Here is a 17,866-nt window from a genome sequence, read left to right on the forward strand (position 1 = left end):
CTTGGGGTGTGCTGCAGACGCCGGGATCTATTTGATATGGCTCGAGAATCTTATGTCTTTAATGAAGTAAACACTAGGGGAAATGTGTGATTATGGGAGACGTTCAGCTCCCGGATATAGACTGGAAGGACCGGTTGCTGCAAAATAATAGGGGTCAGATTTTCTGGATGTGATAGCAGATGGAATTTCTTCATCAGTAGTTAAGTACCTACGAGAGGGGAATGCCCTTTAGATTTGGTTTTGGATGAGTAGTGAGGCACCTCGAGAAGAAATGGTGGTAGGGGACAATCTTGGTTCGAGTGATCATGAAGCTGCATTCATTTCAAATAGATGGAAGGGATAACAAAACTTAGATCTGCCTGGGATCAAGGGTTTTCGACTTCGAGGGCTAATTTAGAGTTAAGGAAATTAGTTAGGGAAGTGGATTGGACGAGGAACTTGTGGATTTAATGCGGAGACGGCATGATACTTTAAGTCGCAAGCTGCGAATGTCGGAACTGCATCCCAAGAAAGGGAAAATAGACATGGCAGGAGTTGTAGGCCAAGCTGATGAGCAAGCACTCAAGAAGCGGATTGGAAAAGAGAAAGTTACAGGAGTGGAAGAAAGGCGGGATAGCAAGAGAGCTACTTAGTGAGGTAGAACGACGCTGTGTAGAGATAAAAGTGAGGGAAGGGCTAAAAGCCGGTAGAACTGGACTTGCGAAGGGAATCAAAACCAATAGTAAAAGGTTTATCACCACATAAATAAGAAGAAATACAAGAAGAAGAAGTGGGGCCGTATACACTGAGCTGGAGCAGGTTAAGGATAACCTAGGATGGCAATATCTAAATAAGTACTTTGCTCGGCTTTAATAAGACTGAGTGGAGTTTAGGGAGATGAGGGATGCAAACGGGAATGTGGATATGGAGTGGATATTACCGATCTGCAGGTAGAGGTCAAACTGAAGCAGCTTACTGGACACAAATCGAAGGGACCGGACATCTCCACCCGAGGATATAAAGGAACTGGCGCGTAAATGGCGAGCACCGTTAGCGAAGTTTAAGCAAAGCGTAACTCGCGGTTGTGCGTAACGACTGGAAGAATTTGCTAACCGTAGTTCTATTTTTAAGAAAGGGAATAAAGTGAATCCGGACTAATTATAGCCTGTTAGTTGACGTTGCGTAGTGTAAGGTCCTTGGAAAAAAGTTTAAGGGGAAAGTAGTTAAGGACATTGAGGCAAATAGTAATCTGGGACGAAGTTGCAACATGAGTTACTAAAGGTAGATCGTGCAACCCAACCTGATCTCCTTCTTGAGAAGGTGATGGTTACTAGACAAAGGAAATGCGGTAGAATTAATTTACCTCGATTTCGAATAAGGCGTTTGACACGGTTCGCCATGGGGGAATGTTAGTGAAATTGGAAAAGAGGGAAGAATGGAAAGTTGAGGTGGATAAGCGACTGTTAAAGGGTAGACTCCAGCGGTTCGTACTCAAGGTGAAACTGTCAGGCTGGAAGAGGTTACAGCGAGTCCTCCAGGAACGGTTTTGGGACCGATTATTTAACCTATTTTTATTACTGAACTGGGCACAAAGAGCGGAATGTGTTAATAAAGTTTGCAGATGACACGAAGCTGGGGGTATTTGCTAACACGGCAGAAGGGATGGGATACTATTCAGTCGAAGATCTGGACACCTTGTACACTGGAGTAATAGTAATAGGACTGAAATATAGATAGCGAAAAGTGCAAGTCATGACTTAGGGATTAATAAATAAGAATTTTAGATATACGTTGGGGAGCATCAGTTGGAAACGACGGAGGCGGAGAAGGACCTTGGGTAGTAGGTTGATAGCAGGATGACTAATGAGCCGCCAATGTGTATGGCTGTAAAAAAGCAATGCGGTTTTAGGATGCATCGGGACGAGCGTATTTCCAGCAATGAGAGGATGGTGTTGTGCCGTTATACTACGGCGCTGGTGAGACCCCACCTGGAATACATGTGTGCAGTTTCTGGTGTCCATGTTTAAGAAGGATGAATCAAACTGGAACAGGTTCAGAAGACGGGCTACTAGGATGATCCGAGGAATGGAAAATTGCTTATGAAGGAGACCAGAGCTGCTCTTGTTTAGCCTGGCCAAACCGAAGGCTCCGGGGGGATAGCTTGCTCTATATAAATATATCAGCGGGATTAACGTTAGGGAAGGGCGAGAATTATTATAAGTTGTAAGTACTAATGTAGGCACGAGGAGACTGGGTACAACTGGATATTAGAATTTTAGCTTGAAATTAGACAAAGGTTTTTCTAACCATTAAGGGGGAGTGAAGTTCTGGAACAGCCTTCCGAGGAAGTAGTGGGGAAACAAGACGTATCGCTTTAAGACTAAGCTTGATAAGTAATGGAGGGATGTTATGATGGGATAGTTAATTTGGGCAATTGATTTTTGTGGATTATCGCAGATAAGCTGCTGCAATGGTCGTGAGGCGGATGTTGGATGGTGGACTAGTACTGCAGAGAATTCGTTTCTTGGGTGCTGCTGGTGAGTCCTTGCCCACATGCTCAGGGTTTAGCTGGTCGCCATAATTGGGTCGGGAAGAGATTTTCTCCAGGGGGATGGCAGAAGGCTGGAGGTTTTCGCCTCTCTGTCAGCGTGGGGCATGGTCGCTTGCTGTGGAGTCTCCGTGCAGCTTTGAGGTCTTCAAATCTCCCTTTAAAATTATTTGACGATTTCAATAACTCTCAGTCATGGGTTCGGGGATGTGCTTAAATGTTATGGGTGTAGGGTTTTGTTGGCTGCCGCTTCTGTGAGCAGGTCAGACTAGATGTATCATATTGGTCCCATTCTGACCTGATGAGTCTATGATCCTCACTCTCCATAGAAATCTTGGAGAGATGACCAGTCCTTTACAGACAGCCATCCCAACCTGGAACGGCAATACTCACCAGCAAGACACCATACACATAAACTACAGCCCGAGGACTTCTCCTTGCAAATAAAAAGCCAAATGCCAGCTCTGTCCAATCTATTCAGTGACCATCAAGGACCAACCCATAACAATCAGCCCACACGGGGCTCGTTCACACTGTCTACCACGTGATAATGCCATCATGTGCAGGCATATGTCCCCTCCATGTACATTGGCCAACCAGAACGACGTCTCTACCGCAAAAGATAAATGGACAACAATCTGACATCAGGAATCATAACATATTCAAAAACCTGTGGGAGACCCACTTCGACTCTCTACAACCACTCAGTGACAGACTTGAAGGAGGCAATTTTGCAACAAAAAAACTTCAAAAACAGACTCCAAAGAGAGACTGCTTAACTCAAATTAATATGCAAATTAGATACAATTAACTTAGGTTTAAACAGAGACTGGGAATGGTTGGGTCATTACACTAATTTAATCTATTTTCCTGTGTTGAGTTCTCCTCACACCATCTATGGGTCCTCTTGATTATCACTTCAAAGTTTTTTTTCTCCTGCTGCTGCTAGCTCATCTCAATTGACTGGCCTCTTAGTTGGTATGGGTACTTCCACCTTTTCACGTTCTCTGTATGTATAAATATCTCCTGTCTGTGTGTTCCATTCTATGCATCCGAAGAAGTGAACTGTAACCCATGAAAGCTTATGCTGAAATAAATTTGTTAGTCTCTAAGGTGCCACAAGTACTCCTGTTCTTTAAGTGAGTTGACGCCAGGTATGCCCATGGATCCCATGCATGGCTGCAGAGACCAGGTAAGAGCATGAGCCAAAGGGCCACTGGGTACAGTGGCATGGTTTATGTTTGCACACATAGGATTCACAGCACAGCAGTGGCGCATGAACACCATGCGCATGAGATGTGTGTGAGGCCAGTTGCCACAGTGCAGACTCTGAGCTCTGTAGTTTGCCTCATCTCCTGTCCTTAAACACAGTCTGAAAAGACCAGCATTCAGGGCTCTGTGCCGCTTCTGCAACAGTGGCTTGCACAAGGCTTAGCACAACTCAAGGAACTACATGCGTCTTGGCTGCATTAAGGGTGACAAAGCATCAGCTATCACAGGGGAAGCTCTGACCTTAGATCCTGGCTGGGGCCCCAAAGGATTAACCGATTTTCCACAATTCTGAAATGCAGCCATTTGTACAAAACACATCTCCACATCTCCCCACTTTCAGATCATGTTCCTATTGACTATTTGAAGGTATCTTACAGCGTCATTCTGTTTAATGAGTTACAGCTCTAATGAGGATGGCATTGGCTCTGGGGCAATAAACAGCTAAACAAACAAACTTTTGCCTTCTTCAATTCCTGTGCTGAAATACTCCCTCCCTCCTTCACCTACAGTTCTCTGCAGCAAAATCAAATGCAAAAAAGTGAAAGGCAGCACTTGCGGGACAAGTGTGTATCTGCTACTACCACTATCAGGTGGGCCCTATCAATCGACTGCCATTTGGAAGGGCTTTTGATTCTGAGATGCCAAGGCCAGAAGGGACCTTTGTGATCATCTGGTCTGACTTCCCACATAGCACAGGCCAGAGAACTGCCCCATGATAATTCTAAGAGCAGATCTTTTAGAAAAGTATTCAATCTTGATTTAAAAGTTGTCAGTGATGGAGAATCCACCACGACCCAGGGTAAATGGTTCCAATGGTGAATTGCGCTCCCTGTTAAAAATGTACACTTTATTACCAGTCTGAATTTGCCGAGCTGTATAGTGCAGTCTGCTAGACTGAAGAGCCCATAGTTAAATATTTGTTCGCCATGTACTTATAGATAGTAATTGTGTCACCTTAAACCTTCTCTTTATTAACCTAAATGGACAGAGTCTATCACTATAAGGTGTAGTAAGAGGAGGCCCTAAGATATAAACCTTGATATCAGAGGCCTGGTATGAGGCCTAAGGCCTGAACTAAAGTAATGGTTAAGACTTTGCTAACATAAAGCAAAGTTAAGCTGTGAGCCAGAGGCAGGCTCTGCTCACAGAAGCTGGCAAGGAAAGGGCTGATGCTTCAAGAAGATACGTACCTAAAAGGTACAGAACACTAGAAATCAGAACATTCACATACTTGTACATTCCACACAGATAACAAGGAACAGGCCGACCCATCCCAATGACAGGGGCAAAAGGGTAATATGATGGATCGAGTTGTTTTGTTCAAACCAACATGAACAAGGTGAGAGGCGTTACCTTGTTACATAGAGGGGCTGCACCTCAATATGTCAGGAGTGATGTGTAACTTGTTTGTACCTGTGTATAAGAATGCATCCCTGGGGCGATGTCTTTGTCCGGCCTAGGGGGCAGTGGAAAGTCCCGCCACTGACTGAGCCGACTCCATTGACCATGGGTACATATTCGTAGTATGCCCTGAATTAGGCTAAGAAACTTACAGGGAACTATTATTGTATCCAATACGGCAATAAACCTGGCCGACGTGCCTTCTGTACCTTTACTAGACTCTGTGGTCATTGGGGTTCTCTTCAGGTCTGCTGTGTCAGCTATCTGCGCGAGCTGGGGCAGCACACAGAGGAACAACCGCACGCAGCCGAGTGATACCAACAAGGAGAGAGCAGGCACCACACTGGTAGCATCTGACAACACACCTCTTGACAACATAGGCATAGTTTTTTACTCCTTTAATCATTATCATGGCTCTTCTCTGAAACCTCTCCAATTTTACAGCCTTGCTTATGGACTGGAACACAAGTTTAGCGTGGTATACCAATGCACAAGTGAGAGACAAAATAACCTATGACGCTTACTCAAGATTCCTCTGTTATGCATTCCAGGCTCACATTTGCCTGTTACACAGGGAGCTCATGGTATGTCTACAATACCTGCATCTGGCGGGGATCAGTTTATCGCATCTAGTCTAGACATGATAAAATCGACCCAAAAGCCCTCTCCTGTACTCCAGCTCATAGGCAGAGTCGATGGGGGAGAGGCAGCAGTCAACTCACCGCAGTGAAACACACAGTAAGCTCGATCTAAGCATGTTGACTTCAGCTACATATATTCATATAGCTAAAGTTGCTTAACTTAGATCGATTCCACCCCACCCCCACTGTGACCAGGGCCACATCTTTTCCAGAGTCACTGCTTCTCGGGATAAGGTTCCCCCATTCTGTAAGTATGCACTGCATTCTTTGTTCTAGATGTGTACCATACATTTAAGCTGTATTTAAACACATTGTTTGCTTGCAGCCAGTTTACCAAGTAAGCTAAATCACACTGGATCAGCGACCCGTCCTCTTCATTATTTACCATTCCTGCAATTTTTTGGGTCATCTGTAAACTTTATCCCCGATTTTGTTTTCTTCCAGGTCATTGATAAAAAATGTTGACTAGCTTAGGGCCAAGAATTGATCCCCAATGGAAACACACTCACTCGATGACAATTCCCAGTTTACAGTTATATTGAGACCTGTCAGTTAGCCAGTTTTTAATCCATTTAATGTGAACCATGTATATCATTTTTTTTTTTAATCATAGAAGATTAGGGTTGGAAGAGACCTCAGGAGGTCATTGAGTCCAACCTCCTGCTCAAAACAGGATCAACTGCATCTAAATCATCCCAGCCAGGACTTCGTCAAGCTAGGCCTTAAAAACCTCTAAGGATGGAGATTCCACCACTTCCCTAGGTAAACCTAGGTAATCAAGATGTCACATGGTGCCAAGTCAAACACCTTAGAAAAGTCTAACATTACATCAACCTTTATTAAACAAACTTGAAAGATATCAAGGTAGCTTGATTGGATCTATTTTCCATAAACCCATTGATTTGCATTAATTAACCTCCTTTAATTCCTTATTAATCAAGTCTCATATCATTCTTTTGCTCCATTCTCTTGCCCAGCATCCATGTCAGGCTGACCAGCCTATAATTATCAGGATCAATTTTAAAAATTGGCACAACATTAGTGTTCTTCCAGTCCTCTGGAATTTCCCTATTGCTCCACAACTTATTTTAAAAAAAAAATCAATATTAATAGTCCAGCATGCTCCTCAGCCAGCCCTTTTGAAACTCCTGGATGCAAGTTCTACCTGCTGATTTAAAAATGAGTAATGTTAGTAGCTTCTGTTCCACATCCGCCAGAGATACTAGTGAAATGGACAGAGTGTAATTACTATGTGATGAGACTATATCATCTGATCCCACCCCAATACAGAACAGCTATATTTATTAAGCACTTCTGCCATTATTACTGATGATTCAATGGTGTCCGTTAAGTAATGGACCAAGACTAATGCCAGGATGCTTTTTATGGACAATATATTTTAAAACCTCATTGTCCTTAACTCTGCGGCCATAGGTTTCTTGTGTCCCTTGGCTTCCCTATCAGTTTTCTACAATTCTTAACTTCTGATTTATATTCATTACTATCAACTTCCCTTTTCCTCCATTTGTTGTATTTTTTTTAATAGCTGCCCTCACTTCCTCTCTAAACCAGGTCAGCTTTTTTAAGCAGTACAGCCTACTCTCCTTGACTGTGGCTTTTCAGACATCTGCTAACAATGTTCTGAAATGATTCCCTGTTATCGTTCCCATTTTTCTGATTCAATTCATCCTCCCAGCTGATTTGGCTCACAATTGTTTTCAATTTTCTGAATACAGCACTATTAAAGCACCAAGGGTACATATCACTGGTCTGATCATTACTCTGCATGCGCATTATAAATACAATCAAGTCATGGTCACGTGTACCTAAGTTACTGTGAATTTTTAGTTCTCTTTAAAAAGTGCAGCACTGCTGGAAGCTTCTCATGCAGCCCTGCTCTAGCACACCAGGTACTATCTGGCACAGCTGCTCCTTCCAGCCATGGCAGATCTAACCCTAAGTCCTGCCACTTCCCTTTCCAGTCGCTGTAAACCTCTGTCGGTAGCCACTTATGGATTCTCTGGGCGCTGGCAGCAGGGGTCCTCCAGCTGCGGAGTTGACAGGTGGAGGCATCACTTACCACTGCAGCCCCGGCCCTTGCAGTGCTTTCTCTGACTGGCCCAGTTGGAAAGCAGCTGACGAGGTCTCTGCTGCGCTCAGATTGAGGGGTCTCACTGGTCACTTCCCAGCAGTGGGATTTCACCAGTGACAGACACAGAGAATGACATGCGGAGCCTTGGGGCAAAGTCAAACCAGCAGCCCCAAGATGGTTGTGATCGCACTTCCCATCTAGTTAGGTGGGTTATGGGAAATGGGCTTTGTGGGCAGGTGTGGACATCAAGACCACCACCACTGGAAATCCACCGCTGTCACTGGCATGGCCCAACACCTGGACATGAGGGACATTGGGTAGAGGGGGTGGAGCATGCCCTGGTGCTCCTGGGGGCTGTGCTTGTTCTTTAGGCTTCAGGGCTCCCAGCCTGGCACCTTCCACCAGCACTGATTTGGGCTTGTGTTGTCTGCCCCCATCCTCCTCGCTCACTCACTCCCAAATTGAGATGGGGTAAAACCAAACAGAAGCACAGCTGGGGGTGCAGGGATGCCCCTGTTTTCCCCTCACTATCCTGCCCCACCCTGACCCTCCCTTCACCCCCAACACAGGAGGAGCCCTTCCCCGCACTGGAACACTGGCAGCTCGCTGCCAGAGGGAGACCAGGCACATCTCTCGCTTCGGCACCCTTCCTTGCAGACTCCACTCCACTCGCTATGCCTAGGAGAGGTCTTGGAGGTGGCCAAGAAGCGCCACAGCCAGAGGGGGCAGGTTCCTTGGGCAGCTTGAACGTCGGGGACAGAGAGAGACTCAAAGGGACCAACCTGTGCGGTTCTCCCAGCTGCGCTCGGGAGGCCCTGCTTCGCAGCTCTGGCAGGAACCCAGCGTCAGTGGCTGCTTTGCGAAGCCTAGACAAAGGGGAAGGGAGGGATGCCCGGGGGAGTTCTCGGCCTGCCTGCTGCTGCCTCCTCAGGACACGCTGTCACTGTAATCGCAGACACACTCCCCGGGCGTCCAGCCAAGCTTGCTCCTGCTGAGTCCAGCCAGGAAGCGCTGCACAGCTGCTTCTCCTCTAGCTCCGTTTCCAGTATCACACACCCCAATGCAGTTTGGGGATTGTAGTCCGCAAGGAATCGGTGCAGTGCGTTGGAAAGCAACGACACTTGCCAGATAAAAATGGTCTCACGGATCACCTGGGCCATCCATTCTCCCCCACTCTGGGGACTAGTGTGCAGCACTGGTCCCCACAGTGGTCACCAGTGCTTTGTCCAGCAGTTTGACGCAAGCTACTGCTGCGAAACCCTTAGCACATAGCAGCCTGCGTGAATGTTCTCTATTTCTATTGCACTGTGCTCAGCTGCGGTGCTGGCTGCAACCAAACCCAGAGGCAGGCCAAAGCCCAGGGGCTATGCCTGTCTAATAACACCCCTCTGCTTTCAGGGTAGGGTGACCAGGTAGCAAGTGTGGAAAATTCAGGATGCTATTTTTCCAGGGGTGAGGGGTATAGTTGCGTATATAAGCCAAAGACTAAGCCCCTAATAGCGGGACAGTCCCGCTAACACTGGGAGTCTGGTCATCCTGTTCCAGGCGGGAGGCACAAGTTCAGTACAAGGGGGCTTTCTGATGATAAGAGTGCAGCAGAGCAGCACCTGAACTCTGATGAGAGGTCTAATACACCTGAGCTCTGGCATCACTAAAGTGTTTTACCAATCTTTGTTTTCTGTAAATATGCTCCTTAATTCTTATGGCTCTGTAGAGATGGTTGGAGAGACAGGTGAGCAGTAAGGTAACAAAGTTTGCTGAGGACACAAAGCTATTTAGGTTAGGACCAGAGGGAACTGCACAGAACTCCAGGGAAACCTAACTAAGCTAAGGGAATAGACAATATGACAGCAAATGCAATTCATTGTTGGCAAGTGCAAAGTTACACAATTTGGAGCAAGTTAAGCTACTTGATGTCTCTCAGGGGTCCAATTTAACTGCATCAACACAAGAAAGATCTAGGTGTCACTGTAGGACAGCTCAGTGGAGAATGCTGCTCCATGGGCAGGTGCAGTCAAACAAGCTAATGAGATGTTCAGGTTAGCACTGTGGAAATAACTGATTCTTCAATTTGGTGGCTGAACTGAAAAAGAAATGTCTCAAGTAGAATTAAATGTTTTGTTCTACCGAAAACTAAAATGCTTTCTTTTTTGGTTTGCCTCCACTTTAAAATAAAACAAAAAATTCAAAACAAAGTCATTTTGAATAAAAAACCCAAAACATTTTGAAAATGTCCAAATTAAAAAAACATTTCACACATTGTCCCCCATCCACCATCAAGACAATTAGTAGCTTTGACAGGAATTTGAAAAATGTTTCAGCTGACCCAAACCCACATTTTTTGGTGGAAAAAAGTTCTGTTGAAAAATTTCACCCAGCTGTAGTTTGGCTGCATAGGAAATGGGATGGAGAAGAATATGGAGACTATTCTACTACTTTTATATAAAACAATGGTGTGGCCCCATCTGGGTGTGTTACTAAACACCCCATCTCACATAGGATATTGCAGAACTGCTGTTCAGAGAATGGTGATGGAAATGATCCAGGGTCTGGAGAAACTCCCAGGAAGAGAGATTGGAAAGACTGGGCTTGTCACCTTAGAAAGGAGATGAATAAGAGGGGAGACGATAAACACATAAAATAATGCCTTATCTAGAGAAATACATGCAGTGTAGGTGTAGCCAGGTTGGTCCCAGGATATGAGACAGACAAGTGTGTGAGGTAATAGCTTTTATTGGACCAGCTTCTGTTGATGAGAGAGACAAACTTTCAAGATACAGAGCTTCCTCAGGTTACTCAAAACTTGTCTCTCGCCAACAGAAGTTGGTCCAATAAAAGCTATTCCATCACCCATCTGGTCTCAAGAAGGCAGATAAGGAGAAGGTGTTCTCCTTGCCTCATAATACAAGGACAAGAGACACAAACAGGTAAGAAATCCAAAACCGATAAAAGGAATTTCCCCCTCACAGTCTGTAATTAGACTGCAGAACTCACTACTACAGGATGTCATTGAGATAAAGAATTAAGATTTAAAAATGGATTGGTTATTTATAAGATATCAAGAACATCCATAGCTGTCATAATTAGTGACAACACAAACTTTGGACAGGGTAATTAAACCTCATGCTTTAGGACTTAACCCCTTCTCTATTAGAGGCCAGGATGAGACCTAATGGGGGCGGGGGGGTGTCAGGTTTTCCCACATCTGCTACTGTGCAGGATTCTCTCTTTCCTCTGCAGCATCTCATGGCAACCCCAGGATACCCAGCTTGGCGGAACTTGGCTTGGAGACAGCCTAGGAATTCTTATGTTTGGCAAAATAATGGAATAGCTAAAAGTCTGTGGAGAGTAATTGCCAGGATCATTCTCCTGTCCTTTTTTGGAGATCAGTACTGCATTCATGTTTCTCTTCCTATCCCAGGGTTTTCCTAGACTTCTCAAAAACATCTTTCACTGTTTCTTCATGCTCTAGAGGCCAAAGCTCATGTTCAGGGTAACCTTACCAAAGTCAGGGGTGTTACAGCAGAGATGAGTTTGGCATCAGGCATTGTGAAGGGGTTCTATTCATTGCAAGTGCACTTCCTTGGGCTAGGTGTGGGAATTAGCTCTTGCCTCCATCTGAGACCCTCTTCCATCAGTTACTCATGCTATGGCCCCCTTTCTATCTTTTCCCATGACTCAAGGTACCCCCTTTTTGTGATTCAGCCCCCTGGCCAGTTCACCATGTGATCCCTCCGCCTTCAAGGGTAACAGAGTTCCCCTTGCCTTCTCAGTCTTCTGTTCCAACTCCAGGTCCTATGGCAGCACCTAGTAGGGGAATCTAAGCCCACCAGGCTCCAGCCCAGGTGGTCTAAGACTAGCTACATAGGTCTGCTCAGTCTCAGGCCATGTTGTTGTTTCCCTGGGTTCCTCCTCACTTCCCCTCTAGCTCCTGGTTTACCACTACAGCTTCCTCCTCTTCCCATGGCTACTTCATCTCTTTGGGCCTCTTGTACAACTCCCTAGTCCCAGCAGGGCCAATTCTCCCTCTACAGCACAGCACCTCCTTGTCCCAAGTCATCTCCCCTTCCCTAGGTGGAACCCACACACACCCCATCCCATGGCACCGAGACCACTTAGAGAGAGATTAATGAGTCTGCTCTAGCCTTAGCTAAGAACCATATAGCTTTTAGCTCATACAGTAGAGGCTCATATACTAAGCTGCAGAGGTCTCAGGTTCAAGTCCACCTGCCAAAAAAAAAACAAAGGAAACAACTGCAAACCTCATCCTTATGCTCCTTTCCTGGCTTTAAAATCCTATCCCAGCTGCAATTTATCTGCCATTAGGTGCTATCAATCCCTGGTTCCCCTCCCAGTGCAGGGTCTAAGGTAAATTGGCTCCTCCTGACCCACATTAACCTGCTCAGGGCTTGTGTGGGGTGGACACCCCATCCCAGGTGTCATGTACTCCATACCTTTCTACGGTCAATATTTTCTGACTGTTCCTCCTTCTCCATTTCTAGGCTATTGATAACTGTGTTTACAAAGTCTTCCTTACTTTCTGCTGAAGAGTGATGCACTTAATTGCTCATCATGTAGGCTGAGTTCCCTGTATAATCCAACTTTTTAAGTGCAAATGGAGATCTGGTTGGAAGGGCTGGCCAGAGTGGGACGGTGTGTGAAGGAGTTGTGGAGGTCTGGCTGGAGTAGGGGTGGCAAGGGGCCTGGCTCTGGGGGCCTAGCCAGAGTGACAGGGGGTGAGGGGCCTGAGTGTGGGGATCTAGCTGGAGCATGGGGGGCAGCTGTGGGGGGCTGGCCTGAGTAGGGAGAAGGGGGAGGGTTACCACCTTTGAAATGCAAAAAAGCCAGCACCCTTCCCACAAGGCAAGCCTGGAACAACCCCAAACACAAAGCAACTCCACAACCTTCCCCCCCAGCCACTTATAGTATCTAGAGAGTTTACACAGAGATAAGATTGATTAATATCCCACATATGTGACTCAAACCCTCTCTCACACTTGCATGGTGCACTTGTGAGTTGGTGGGCAGGCAGCTGCTGTATTTTCAAGAGTTTTGATCTGTTATTGCTTACATTGAGGAAGTGGGAAAACTGCAGCATCTTTAGCTGGTGTGACAAAGTTCCTCCTCTATCTTGGTGGGTCCTGCGCTTATTGGCAGATTTGTTCACCTCAGTGATCTTCCCCTCTTGTGGAACCCACAGTCTGGGTCAGCTCCTCCTGTGTCTGATGAGGAGTTGGGAGGTTTGGGGGGAAACCCAGGCCCACCCTCTACTCCAGGTTCCAGCCCAGGGCCCTGTGGATCACAGCTGTCTATAGTGCCTCCTGTAACAGCTGCATGACAGCTACAACTCCCTGAGCTACTTCCCCCCTCCTCCAAACAACTTCTTTATCCTCACCACAGGACCTTCCTCCTGGTGTCTGATAACACTTGTCCTCCTCAATCCTTCACTCTCAGCTTCTTGCTCCTCCCACACACTCCTTCTCCTCTAGCTCCTCACTGGAGTGAGCTCCTTTTTAAACCCAGGTGCCCTGATTAGCCTGCCTTGATTGGCTGCAGGTGTTTTAATTAAAGTAGCTATCTCTACTGGCTTCTAGAAAGATCTTAACTGGCTCCAGGTGCCTTGATTAACCTGGAGCAACTGCCATTTGGTTACCAGAGTCCTAGGGATTTGTTTAGCCTGGGGCTAACATACCTGTGAGGGGACAGACCCTTGCTTCTCCTGGGGCCAGGAGTAGCTCCTCTCCCTTCAACCGCTCTGCTGTGGAGGAAAGAGGGAGAGGGCTGCTGCTGCTGTTGCTGCTGTTCCTGCTGGGGGCGCTGGGCCCTCGGCTGGGAGCTGGGCCCTCGCTCGCTGCTGTCTGCGTTCCTGCTTCTGCTGCTCCCCTGGCTGGGCTAACGACACCACCCACCCCTCTCCTGCTATCAGCTGGCTGGCTTAGGTCCCCCCCCCCCCCACCCGTTCTGCTTTATTCCACCTACAGCCCTTGAGGGGCGGGGGGCTGCTGGCCTGCTTCCCAAGGGAGGGGGAGAGTGAGGACCCCGCTCTTGTTGCTGAGGCACTTCGTGACGGGGTCCCTGCCTGGACACCAGACCACACACCTGGAGCTGCTGGGGCTGCATGTGGCAGTTGCTGGCGAGCTGTTGGAGCCGGAGGAGGTGAAGGAGGAGGAGGAGGAGACCGCCCGCTGTTGGAGACCACGTGAAGACCACTGTGGAGGGGGTATTCTGACACAGTCCTTTTATCACTCGTGCATCTTGTTTGGTGGGGTTTGGACTGAGTCTCGCTGGGACACGAGGCCGGTGTGAGCGGGAGCCTGCCCCGGATCACCTCTGTGTTCCCATTTCGCCCCACCACCATCGATTGCCACCTCCCACCACCCCTGCTGGCTGGTTTTCCTTCGCCTTTGGACTCCTGCCTCTGGGACTGAGCTGCTCCGCCTGATCCACCACGACGCCACATGCCATCATTAGGCCTGCAGCAGCAGCGCTATAATATAATTGACCTTTCGCACAAGGCCGTGGCGCACACACCTCCCCTCTCCCCATGACCGCCCCCTTTCCTTTTTGTCCGCCCCAGCCTATTTCCCTCTGTGGCCTGCTGTTTTGCCCCAGCCACTGACATGCTATCCCCGTGGTACCTCTGCCCCGACCCACCGTCTCCAGCTAGCCCTTCTCCCCCCACCCTGTGCCTCCCCCCTGCCCTGAATGGTCACCTCCCGTCGTGCGCCTACCGCCCCTCCCATGCGCTTGTGCCCTTCCCCGTTTGAGTTTTCCCTGTCAACATGCAACCCCACCGCCTCTGCCATATATTCAGTAAGGGCGAGAACCAGCCTACACAATGATCCAGATAGATGTTGAGGCCTTGACACCACTCCAAGCAAGATGCTGTTAACTGGAGGCATACGAGGCTCTTGGTACAACCTCGCTTTCTGCGTCGTCGTGAGCCTGCAGAACGTCACCACAAGTGATCTCACTCCCCCACTCCCTACGTCACTTCGCGACATGCTTCACCTTTTACTCGCAACGGCCCTTGAAACCTTAGCTTGTCATCGCCTAAAGGTCACAAGCGCTGCCTGTTCTCCTACGAATACTAGCTCGATATCCCATATTAAGTGCCTTCCTTGATTCTGGGCCATCCTCACCTGCCTGCAGTAGCGGGGAGGGGTGGTCGCCTCCTCTCTTCCCCCCCGCCGTGTTTGATCCCCCTAATACCGCTCCGTTATGGCGGAGGACGCGGCGGGGGAGGACCCATCAGCGATCCCACTGCCCCTCCTCCACTACCCCTGTCCACTGCCCTAGCACCTCACCATCACCGCCGCACCTGCCGTACCACCTACCGGACCCTGCTGGAGCACTGGCAGCGGCGAGTACCAGGGTGAACGTCGCGCTGCTGGCACCGAGTCACTCCCACCTTCCGATTCGGGGGGAGCTCCCACCGGTAGGAAGGTCGGGGTGGGAAGAAGGGTAAGGGCCCCGCTAAAAGGCCAGGCCCTCCCATGGCGGAACTGCCCCCACTGCCAGCAGCCGCTCGGCTGCGGCAGTCCTCCCCCGCTATTCCCTCCACGCTCTGCGGTGTCCTCCCCACGGCCCCCAAGGCATAACGCCCAGGTGGCGGCGGCCCCCCGCCTGCCCCAGCTCCTCCAACCAACCGCTCCACCACCATCTACACGGCCGGGGACCCTTTCCCACCTTGGACCAGAGAAGCACGCGTCCGTTGCTCCTGGTGCCCGCCTCGCCCCAACGTGGAGACCTACGTGCGGGCGTTGGCGAGGGTGTGGGGCCCACGGCCATCGTGGCGGCCTCCAAAATGTACGGGAAGGTGGTGCTTCTTCCTCGCATCGGAGGCCGCCGCACCAGGAGGCGGTAGAGAGGGGCCTTAGCGGTAGGGGGCGTGTTCGTCCCCTGGAGCCGTTGGAAGACCTGGGGTCCGCTTGGTCCTGACCTCACGTCCCCTTTCCTGCCCAATGCCGCCCTGTTGCCCGCCCTTTCTGCCCTGGGGCGCCCCACCCCGTCATCAGCCCTCTCCCCTTGGGCTGCAAGGACCCCGCCCAACGTCTCTACGTCGTTCCCGCGCGCAAGTGCAGCTTCAACTGCCGCCGGCGGCGCGTGGCGGGGAGGCGCTCGAGGGGTCCTTTCTGGTCCCCACACCAGGGGCCACTACCGGGTGCACTATTCAACGGGGGAGGCCCGGTGCTACCTCTGCCGGGCGATGGGGCACATCCGGAGGGATTGCCCCTTGGCCCGGCACGGAGGAGCGTCCGGGACCCCTGAGCCCCGGCACGGTGCCGGCCCTGTCATCGCCGCACCCCTGGCGCCAGGCACCCGAAGCTGCCCTCCTCCTCCTTCTCGGTCCATCAGCTGTAGAGGAGGGTGCAGCGGGGATACCGCCGGCGTGGGAGAAGGGCTGTCCCCAGGGGAATCTTCCCTCACTTCTGCCGTCCCACCACTGCCCTCCTGGAGTCCCTGAGCCATTGCCCTTGCCCCCCGATCCGACCCCTGTTAGCCAGCCCCCGGATGATGCCATGGAGGGCTGGTCCTTAGTGCAGGGGAAGCGGGGCAAGCGGAAGGCTCGAGTCTCGTTAAAACCCTGCAGATTCGGAGGCCCCCGGAAGAGCAGGAAGGGGGGCGCCGATGACCGAGCCTTCCGCCTTGCCCCCATGACTCGCCCACTTTGTGGTGCCGGCTGGGGACATCGTGGCAAGCACCGGAGGGTAACCGCCCCTCCTCGGGTCCCTTCCCGTGGAAGCCCCCAAGGGAGCCTCTCTCACCCCCTCCCCACTCAAACGTCACTCTGCGAGTGCCGAGGTGGGTGTCACCTCGGGTGCTAGCAGAGGAGGGCCCTGGGGTGGTGGAGGGCGATCTCCCTTCCATCTTTGAGGAGATCGAGGCCCTGGGTCTGACCCCAGTCACGCAGGGGGAGGACGACCCCTGCCAGCGGGCCTCGAATCTGGGCGACTCACCACGCCGGTCCCCCCTGTCCCCGAGTTCTTTCCCCTTACCGGCTGTCTTCTGCTCCACCTCTGAGGGTCCCCTGGATCTCCTCCATCGACCCGGCTGCGGGTGGCCCTGTTGCTGGCCAGCCGAGCCCATTAAGGCGACGGCCAGTGCCCCGCTGCCGGGACCAGTTTCCCCAGGGGGTATCCTTCTTGGTGTGGAGAACCCGCCCTCTTTCCTAGGCGGGGACCCCAATTGACAAACATCTATCTCCAAATGCCGAGGCTGCCACGTGCCACATCTGGCTGCGCCCCGCATCATTAGGGGTCGCCCTTACCCACTCCCAGATCCCTGAGCCTGACCAGAAAGGAGCCACCGTCCAGTGGCTCACCTATAGGGGCTCAGGATCCCCGTCTCGGCCCCCTTCCCAGATTCTCTCCCTGATCCCCGCCCTAACTCCTGTTAGCCCTGTCCTTGTCCCCCACCTCCTGTGATGCCAGTGCCGCCCCTGGGAATGCCCCCCAGGGTGCGGCCCGCAGGTTTTTTCCTTTCCCCGACCCACCAGGGCTGCTGTTCTCCTTCCGCCACCCCTTGTTGAACCGGGGAGCGGGCGGGTCGCGTGGCGTCGCCCATCGACGCCACGTCGGGGTTCTGCCCCCTGCCTGCCCGCCTCGGTGGGCCACGGGGCTGTGACGGGGGCCCCCACTGGGGGACAGTCATCGGTCGGTGACCCCGCCCCCCAGCGCTGAGGAGGACTGCGGGAGTTCCCGACGACGTCCGTGGCTCCCGTAACAAAGTCCATCTTGCGCTCCAGCGCTGGGGATTTCCATCAGGTCCTCCGGCCGCGAGGGCCCTCATGGGGAGGGTAAGAGGACCGGGAAAGCAGGCCGCCGCGGCCTACCAGCGGGTCGCCTCTTCCGTGACTCGTTAGTCACCTATGGGGTAGGTCACGGATTGCTGCGCGGCCTGCCGGAGGCTGTGGGCGTGTCCTGCTGGCGA

At 50.6% G+C, this 17,866-nt stretch overlaps 1 protein-coding gene across 3 annotated transcripts in view; it reads right to left on the reverse strand.

The window, feature by feature from the left end:
• MON1A (MON1 vesicular trafficking associated A) overlaps positions 1-8,973 on the reverse strand; it is a 35,210-nt gene extending 26,237 nt beyond the window's left edge. For all 3 annotated transcript variants that reach the window (XM_032789503.2, XM_032789504.2, XM_032789511.2), the window contains exon 1: positions 8,716-8,973. The gene's annotated coding sequence lies outside the window, so the exon portion shown is untranslated. The remainder of the gene's footprint in view (positions 1-8,715) is intronic.
• Positions 8,974-17,866: the final 8,893 nt, after the last annotated feature.

Source organism: Chelonoidis abingdonii, chromosome 16 (assembly GCF_003597395.2).
Source record: "Chelonoidis abingdonii isolate Lonesome George chromosome 16, CheloAbing_2.0, whole genome shotgun sequence".
Taxonomy (NCBI): Eukaryota; Metazoa; Chordata; order Testudines; family Testudinidae; genus Chelonoidis; species Chelonoidis abingdonii.